Source organism: Sinohyriopsis cumingii, chromosome 7 (assembly GCF_028554795.1).
Source record: "Sinohyriopsis cumingii isolate HCF-2022 chromosome 7, ASM2855479v2, whole genome shotgun sequence".
Lineage (NCBI taxonomy): Eukaryota > Metazoa > Mollusca > Bivalvia > Unionida > Unionidae > Sinohyriopsis > Sinohyriopsis cumingii.
In genome coordinates this window covers 45,994,141-46,003,943 of record NC_142967.1, presented here as the reverse complement: position 1 = coordinate 46,003,943, position 9,803 = coordinate 45,994,141, and positions in this window count along the sequence as shown.

Below are 9,803 nucleotides of genomic sequence, written 5' to 3'. Positions count from 1 at the left end.
AAACATGGATACCTGGGAACTTTATTACCTTTTGAACCACAGTTCGTATACGGCTTCTTGGAATCCTGTCGTCTGTGCTAAAGATGAACTCCCTCATCGCAAACCTCAAGACCATCTAGCTTATGTCATCAACACGGACGAAAGTCATCTCCCAGGAACCCACTGGGTAGCCGTCTACTTTCCTCAAGAAGGATGTGTGGAATATTTTGATTCGTATGGATTGCCTTCCTTTGGAAGACGATATCATTGACTTTATGAGAAGAAATGCTCAGACCACCCGATTCAATAATGTGAAATTACAAGGCACAGATTCCTTGGTGTGTGGACAATATTGTGTGTATTTTCTGCATCATCGCAGCCTGGGCTATTCCTTAGAACATTTAGTGACTCATTTTGATCCTCGTTCTTCTTCTAGAAATGATGTGAAAGTAGATCAATGGTTTTGTGACCATTATGCTTATCTTTTGTCTCAAGCTAGGAAACGTAGTGTCCATCAATGGCCTAATGACTTCCAACAGTGGAAATCACAATTTCATTCACAACGTTGTCAGCTCTGTCCAAAATAATGTGTAAATTGAAAATAAAAATGTTTGTGATTTGAAAAAATGTTTGATGTTATATTGTTGGATTATTGTTAAAAATGTTAGAGTTGTTGGTTAGTGTTAAGTGATTTTGAATAAAAAATGTTATGTTTTGAAAAAAATGTCTTTGTCTTTTGTTTGGCTATAAGAATGTTGACTCATGCTCTTTGACTTCTCTCTATCTCTCTCATGACACTCATTGAACGTTACGGCTCGAAAACCGAAGAGGGATGTTTTCCTTCACGTCCGCGCTTTGACTTTAAGAACCAGGGTAGTTTCCAGTCTAACCATCCATTGTCGACTCATCCTCCTACGAAGATGTGCTCCAAACTAGCTAAGCTAAACGAAGCCTACGTGAATTTGCATAGGGTCAGACACAGTCTGATACCGAAGCCAGAAGAGATAGAGAATGTGAGAATGCTAAAAGTCACTGAAGACCTGATAGAAGAGCTCTTCAGAGAAGAAGTGAACAGAGAGAAAGAAGAATGGACAGAGATGTACAGACTTCAGAGACAGCGGCAACAGCAACAACAACAACAGCAGCAGCAACCTGAACCTGACAGAGGCTTTGTCGATTGTCGTATCGACACCAAAGAGTTCTTCTTCTCTTTCCGAAGAAGCAGACCTATCGTCAGACAGTCTATCCTCAGAGGACGTCGCATTCTTAGAAACTAAAAGATTGCCATAGCAAACAAATAAACAGCCCTTTTCAGGGCTACCCAATACTCTAGAAAAGAAATAAGAATCGATTTGCCAATGTGTGTATGTAGAGTAGTGTGAATATAAACACTGACTCTTTTGTGGTGTGAGTGTATGTGTTTGTGTGGATAGTAGATAATGATCATGTTTTTTTGCTGTTTGACGTGCGTGGAGAGTAGATTTGGGGTTTGATTGGATTGCTTTGCGTATGTGAGTAGTATATTGAAGTGATTAATGAAAATTTTTAAATTAGTAATGGGTAGTATAAAAAATTGAGTGAGTGTTTCTTTTAGGTCCGCGCGTTGTTTGGTCATGATCTAGGTAATATCAATTTTGTTTTAGGGGGATGTTTTCCTTCACGTCCGCGCTTTCACTATAAATTGAAAATCGCTGGGCAGTCTAGCTACCCTGTTCATTCGTTAACAAGACAATGAATACCAGAATTGAAAAGCTTCTAGAACTCCAGATGCACCTGGAATATGCCAGGCGCATACTAAATGAACTGGCCGCGGAGGCCATTGTCGAAGAGGGAAGGATGAAAGAGGAGGAGGAAAGAAGAAAAAAAGAAGAGGAGGAAAACGAGAGAGGAAATTTCAGAATCCCAGAAACAGAAAATTGGGATTCTGAAGCCACTTATCCCGCCTCTGCACTCCCAAGAAAAAAGGTAAAAGGAGACTGGGGAAGAAGATGTGTGTGTGGTGCCAGGCCTGGAAGGTGCCATCATTAACCAGGTGTCACTGGAGTTCAAAAGCAAACAGCCCTTTTCAGGGCTACCCAAACCTTTAGAAAAAGAAATAACAATCGATTTGCCAATATGTGTATGTAGAGTAGTGTGAATATAAACACTGACTCTTTTTTTCTTGTGTGTGTGTGTGTGTGTGTGTGTGCGTGTGCGTGTGTGTGTGTGTGTGTGTGTTTGTAAACGCTGACGTAGGTTTGTGTGGATAGTAGATTTGGGTTTAATTTTAATGCTTTGCGTGTGTAAATAGTAGATTAGGGGTTAGTTTATTGATGCTTCACGTATGTGAATGGTAGATCATATGAAATGAGAAAAGTAGGGGATGTTTTCCTTCACGTCCGCGCGTTGTTTGGTTATGATCTAGGTAATATCAATTTTGTTTTAGGGGGATGTTTTCCATCACGTCCGCGCTTTAACTATAAAGCTAACAGTTTTAGCCATTAGAACCCATTCCACGGAATAAAGACAAAGAAAATGGTGGTAGCAACAGCGTTACTGAATCATTTGATAGGCATTTATTATTGGATAGTAAATGTTACGTTTGTCATGGAAAAGATAGAGAAAGAATTCAAATTAAAAAAGTGTCTTGACTGTTTAATAATTTGAAGGAAGCAAAGGAGATAGTAACAGGAATGATGGAAGAAGAGGAAAAGAGACTGAGAGGATTGATTGACCCGCCTTATGTAAGAGTGGGAAGTTTAAAGGAAGCACTTGATAATGTCATCGAAATCAGATGCTTCTTAGAAAAGATATTGAATTGGACGGAGTGGCGATACGTAAAATGGGGGTTGGACCAGCTGACAAAAACGGACGAAGTAATGAGGAAAGTGATGACGGAAGAGGTAAAGAACATCAAAGAAAAGTGGACTATGAAAGAAAAGAAGAAGAAAATAGAAAGAGAAAAGAAAGCTTTGAGAAACTCAACAATAACTGGATACGAATACAGGAGAAATTCCGAGCGATAGGTCATCCTGACTGGATGCCTGAATCAGAAATAAAGAAGAAGAAGACAGGAACAATGACAAAAGTTAGAACATGGCTACAGAAGTGGAGGAAATAAAAGAAGAAGATGATGATGATGAAACCAAAGGCCCTTTTCAGGGCCACTCATAGGTCTCGAAAAGAGATTGACTTTCCATTGCCTACCTTTTTTTATTTTTATTTTTTTATAAAAAATCCCATGTTAAATTTCCCTTGACGCTATACAGTCCCACCCTGTTTAAATTCTTTTGACGCCATACTGTCCCATATTCCCATGTTCAATTCCCCTTGTCGCTAAACAGTCCCAGGGTTTTTCTCCATGTTGAATTTACATAGTCGCTAAACAGTCCCGGGGGGGGGGGGTCTGTAATGCTAATTCCCATTGTCGCTGAATCGTCCCTATTCACTACTTCCGATGTAAATTTTCAATGGCTGCTTCGAATGTCAAATACCTGCGCATGATGTAGTATATTGCAGATAGTTTTGCGTCTATGTTTGTTGTATCGAGGCTTTACCTCCCAGTGCAATCGTAGCCATCATGCCTCCTCTGACAATCCAGCTTGCAATTATTTCTCTCAGAGTAGGGCTTAGGGCGTTCAAAACATGAATGAGATCCACTTAGCGCCATGTCGCATACGGATATCAACTGATACTTTATAGTCAAGAGCATGTCGTATGGTGCAGCGGCGACGCGATTTACAGGTTCTTCACCGACATAGCTTAGTAGACATTGACCAATTTAGTAGCCAATCCAGTTTCCCAAGTTAGTTGATTTGCATGTGAAAATAGATGTTCTGAAGGTTTAATTCATTTTCCCCTTCATTACCAGAGTTACTGACGTGTGTTATCAAACCGTCGGAAGTATGCGGATGCATTGTTATCCAACAGTCCGTAGTATGCGGAAGCTTTGTTGCTTTGTATATACAGTGTGCGTTCAAACTTCAAACTCGTGCATTCCTGTTGTCTCGAATTATTGAACTTCATTTCTTGTCCGAACTATGTTGCTTTACTATTAGCAGTTCATTAGCATATGTTTCCAGACATAAAAAAATCAAATCTCAGCATACGTGATACAAATCATTTAAGATAGATAACTTTCTTCTCATCAGAAATGCATGAAACTTTTATGATATATGATTCTGTTACATACCAACAAACAAACAAAAAAAACCACAACTAAATATGAACTTATTTAAATAATACAGTTTGTCTTTATTAGTAACTATTCTGGAAAACATCATTGCATGATTTCCATTGGCCCAAGTTTTCCTAAACTTTTCTCTAGCTCTTGTCATTTAATGCTTAATGACACTATACTGGCATATCTGTCAGACTATTACCGAATGGACTCTAATCAAACTTCTAATCGTGCCCCAAACAGAGTCAATACCATCACTCGCTGTCAACAATTTATGACGAGTCTAGCCCATACGTCAAACTTAATTGTCACATGTCACGCTGACCATGACAGTATGTACTGCGAATTATCTCAGCAAAATTTTGCACCTTTACAATTTGTCTCTCCCCCCTCCATAAATTCATGATTTTGATGATATTGATGCTGATGATAAAAATTCTACTCCAGGCATTCCAAATAATGACAAGGCTGACAATATTCTAGCTATCCACAATTTGATTAGTTGAAACATGAATTTGAGTCACAGGCTGATAATTGACTATTATCAAAGTTCTGTTTCATGATAAAGTCTACTAAATATTAGCTTCTGACACTTTTGCACTGTTGTTAGAGTTAAATAATCTGCCTTTGAGAAGCATTGGTTGTGATTTTATGTATAAAATGTAAAATTCATGCAACATGTCATAGTTGATGCTAATACTTTCCTACTTCCCTTTTCAAGTACAAAGAATCATTCTGGTTAAGAAGTTTCGTTACATAGTATTAATTTAAACTTCTACTTTTTTTAATGAATCTATTAATAATTCATCTTTCAAAATTCAACTGTCCCATTCCAGAATTGTATGGACCAGACTTTGACTATACGCTAACTGAAAAAGCCTTCTAAAGTTGTCTGCCATATCTCATAATATATGTTACACATCAATGTATATAAAGGGAAATCTTGTTCATTTTGTGATAAAGTGAGAACATTTTAATTTATCACAGAATTTTACATTTTCCTTACCGTAAGATATGTATTCTTTTTTAACATTAACTTTAAAACCTTCAAATAGATGTGATTACTCCAATTTACAATAACTAAATAAAATAACCCCCATGAGCCTCGATTATTCATTTATCCTACAAACACGAAAGGCAACGAGTGCCATGTTTTTATATTAAAATAAATATTTCCATTATATGTTTCACTTTGTATTGTTGGCAGTAAATTTAAGTTATTGCACACATAGTGTATTAAGTTCAGTAATAATTTTAATTCTTAATTATTATTGTTTAAATCATAAAGAAGATTTAGTATAATTTAATTTTCAGCTTTACAAATGACTTTGAAATGTTGATGATCCGCTGTGTCTTTTAACAGCTGTTGTTGTAATATACTGCTGGCTTTTGTGAAACAAATAGAGCAAACATTAAAGAATATCACTGAGGTGAAAAAGTATTATGTTAATCAAGTACATCATTTATCGAAAAACATTGCAGATGAGCAAGGTCACCAAAAGCTTCCCGTATATCTGCATTTCTTGCCAGAAATACGTTCATCACCATTGTTAATACTGGATGCCATGTGGGACCAATTATTACTATAAAAAAAATTACACGAAACCTCAGACTCCACCCATCCCACATCATTTGTCAAAATATATATTGTTAATCATGTATCTTTGTATGCCAATTGGTTAGATTCATCAGGCTTAAGATATGTTATTTCCAATGGGTATTACTAACATCAAAAGCTGTTTTCATCCAGCACTTTTCAACTTAAATTTGGACTATTCCATATCTACTTCATGGGAACAGAATGGCATCAACATGTGTTATGTTGGTTGGATGTGATTATGAAGTAGCATCACTCTTGGTTAGCAGGTCCTATTCCTTTTTCTTCTCTTTGTGGTATTCTACACATTTTTGGTTATTCTCCCGCTCTGGTGACAGATTTTAATGTAATGGCACTTATAAAGTTATCTTGGAATGCATTGAAAACATTTTTGAATCTTTTCCGTACTGTACCATACAAATAAATATCCAAACACAAATTCGTACCATTCCCAAACTAAGAAGGACAGGCCAAAATTAATGTTTGTCGTGTGATCACCGTTATAATGTGCTTGGCCATCAATCAGATGAGAATTTTATTAATTTTCGTTATTTTCCACTGTCTTGCACTGTTTACACTCCTTGTCTATAATCAGAGAAAAGTTCTGTAGGTGATTCATATTTTTGTCAAATTTGTCAAATAATCGCAACTATTCTTAATCCTTAAAATATTTTTCTTATACTTCAGAATCTCTTAAATTTAACTGTTACAGATTCATCTGATGTTAAATTTTCATCGTGGCATAATGCAAGGCTTCATTCATTACTCCAAGTAACTATGACTGTTAACGACTTGCATACATAATTTGCAATGTTTCTCTGCAAGATAATTTTTCCAGAAGCAGTATTTCAAAATAAACGTTCGCTAGCGACGGTTGTGAAAATGAACTTTTATGAAATGAAATAACGGGTCTGAATAATGTGAAGTTAGTGGCATGTTGCAAACTGAAGAAGAAAAATATTGTGCACTCATGAATGTCAACATGTTTGGGAATAAGGCCAGAAAGTACACATCATTGTTTCATGCGCTGGTTTTAAAATTTTCTTCCACCACTCTGAGCTCGGATGTATTGATTTGTCCACAATATATACTGTGTAATGCATATATAATACATCCGCTGCATATCGATTGTATTTCCACAAAATAACCATAGAAGCTAACTTTTGATTCAACATACCAAAACAGACACTTTAGGGCAGTCTTTTGATACATATGGGTAACCTACCAGATACTCAAATGTGTATTTTTTAAATTATTTATTTCCACATCATTTTTTTCTAAATTTATATCTCTGCCTTAAATAAAAAAATGTATGGCTTAGTATGTATGTGCAATATCAGAAAATTTATAGAAAGTGTTGTGTTACGGGGAAGCATAAATTTTTGCATCAGTTCCATAATACAGTGATACAACTTTGTGTTCAGACTTGCCTTTTCACTGTCTGTGCACTGTTGCCAACTTTAAGACAACAATACCAAAGCAACAGTGTTACAAAGAGTAACTGAAGTTTCTCTCAGTCAATAAACAAACAGCATGATCACGCTGTTGAGCCAGCAAGAGTAGGATATGTGTTAGGAACGGCAAAAACTAAATTCGGAATACAGACCTCAGGTGAACTCGGATGTAAATGATGGTTACCGAATATTTCCGAGTTACGAAATAGACCTGGTACCTCTGATGCAATTAAATTTGACATCTGCCTTCTGTCAGCGAAATAATTTATGTAGGATAGGTACGTTTTGATTCTTTTTTATTTTGGATCCATGAGATGCATGGTGTACATACTTCTAATCCAATATATATATTTTTCTTTCGTTGGTTCAGTGGTCCAGTAAAACTCAGTTGGCAATTCCAGTAGGATTACATCATCAAAGGCAAAGAGAAATGTTTTGCTACTATATTCTAGTTTTGCACATGATAATATACACCATGTTTTCTGAGTTGCAGGCTTGGTATATTTGTTAATGTTGAATTTTTGTGGTTTTGCTGAAAAACGTTTTTGTGTTTTGCATATTTTGGACAATCTTGCATGTAATATTGTTTTGATATGCCATTTTATCGTTGCAATTAATGTTCTCATAGTGTGTGTCTACATGGCTTTTAGTAGGTTATCCTGAAAGTTTTTGCACCTGTGATGCTGCCACTGGTTTATGGGTATAAATGCTTTTGAGTGAATTACACAATTGTATGATTGAGCCTTTTTTGGGACTGTTTGAGTGGAAGGTGAAATCAAATGGAATTATTCCACTTGTTTGGGGTACCTAAGGAGGTTACTTTGGCTATTTATTTTGCTTTGGTAATATCATTTGTCAGTGTTGTTACTGTTGCCATGATGTGTAAGGTGAACAGCAGGTTCCATGCATCTTGTTGAAAGTGTTCTCATCTGAGCAGTGCTGGTCTGTATGGGATATTTTTGGTGAGGTGGAGGTAGTTAGTTACCAATGCATTTCAGATGGCTTAGAGTAAATTTCTGTCTGAAGTTTGTTGTCAAGAATGTGTTCTTGTGTTGGAAATTTCAGCTGTGAAATTAATAGAATAGTAAAAATGCTAATGTGAGGAGTGGGAGTGAAAACTAAAAAAAAGTTACATGGAGTTAATACCAGAGCCAGACTGCTACACCTAGTTTCTTTTTCGTTTTTCCAACCAGAGGTTTGCAAACCCAAGTGGTATGTACAGGTAGTAATATATGGTTGAAGGCTGTGTTGAATATTTCAAAAGTTTCTGTCAAATCTAAATCTCAAAGTTAAGAAATAATATCAACAAATAAATCAACCATTTCATTAACGAAGTTTTCTTTCACTAATGTTTTTGTTTTTAAATTTCATCCTCATTTATATATCTTTTGACATGATGCTGATAAATGGGAGAGAAAAACCAATAGTTCAAAACAGCCTAATAAAATCCTTCAAAATGGAGTTTTGGGTTGGGAACCACAAGTCTGTACAATTGTAGATCTTTTTAGTTAGTAGCTTAAAATGATATTAAGTACAAAATCAGTTTTTCATTATAGCTAATTCCTGACTGAAATTGTTTATCTTTCAGATCAATGCTGAAAGTCATTTTCATGATTGATAGGAACCAGGTTATGCTCCACTGAAAGCCATGTACCTGCCACAGATTGCCAACTTAAAAAGAGAATCTGACCTCTTCTAAGTTTGTCAGAGCACAAGCAGAATTCTTCAGTTCTGAACAGCATTAATTTTTAAGAATAATAAATTATTAGTACTCGACACACTTGCTATATGCAACACCAATTCATTTTGTTCCCATGCTTTCCCTCTTAAAGTATTGCTTCACTAATGTTATAATATTGCTGAAAGAGCAATTAATAAAGCCTATTTTTCATTGTAGTTTTCTTTCCTTGTTTAGCAACAGCATCCACTGTGAATTTAGTTCACATGATTGTTATTTAGTGGTTAAATGTTGCTTAATCATTACAGCTTTGTAAAAGAAATTAAATGTAAACAGCACATTACAGATTGCTTCCGACTGTTGATTAAAATTCAATGATGGGGTGCAGATTAAAATTCTCTGGATATTATCCTTGATTGAAAAAAACTGAATTTTTCTCAGGATGTATACAGCATTTAACTTAAAATTACTTATTAGACTGCCACTCTGTACATGGTAATGCCATGAAAGTTACATGAATTTAGTGTTTGCAAATGAATATTTGAGTAATTAAAAATAAAAATTTGATGTAAAATAAATGCAGAAACAGATGAAATTCTCTGGTACAACTTTTTGTCACATCCACCATAATATGGCTTCCCTGTACACCCTATCAAGGGCTTTTTCCCAGCCAACATACCATTGTGGTTTATTATCCTTCAGGTTGACAAGAGCGATTTATAACAATGGAAAGTTGTACTGTATTCTTGACAAACTTGCTACCATTTCATACAGTATTTGTCTGATTAATTTTTTTTTTGTCTAGAATGTATCCCATTTGAAGTAGGTAAGAGGCTGTCCATAAAAAATATGCTTTTCAAGAATTGTGTTGCCACTCCCTGCCCTTTGTCCCCTGAGTGTTCCAAAGGTTTTTCAAAAACATTTCACCACCCCCAA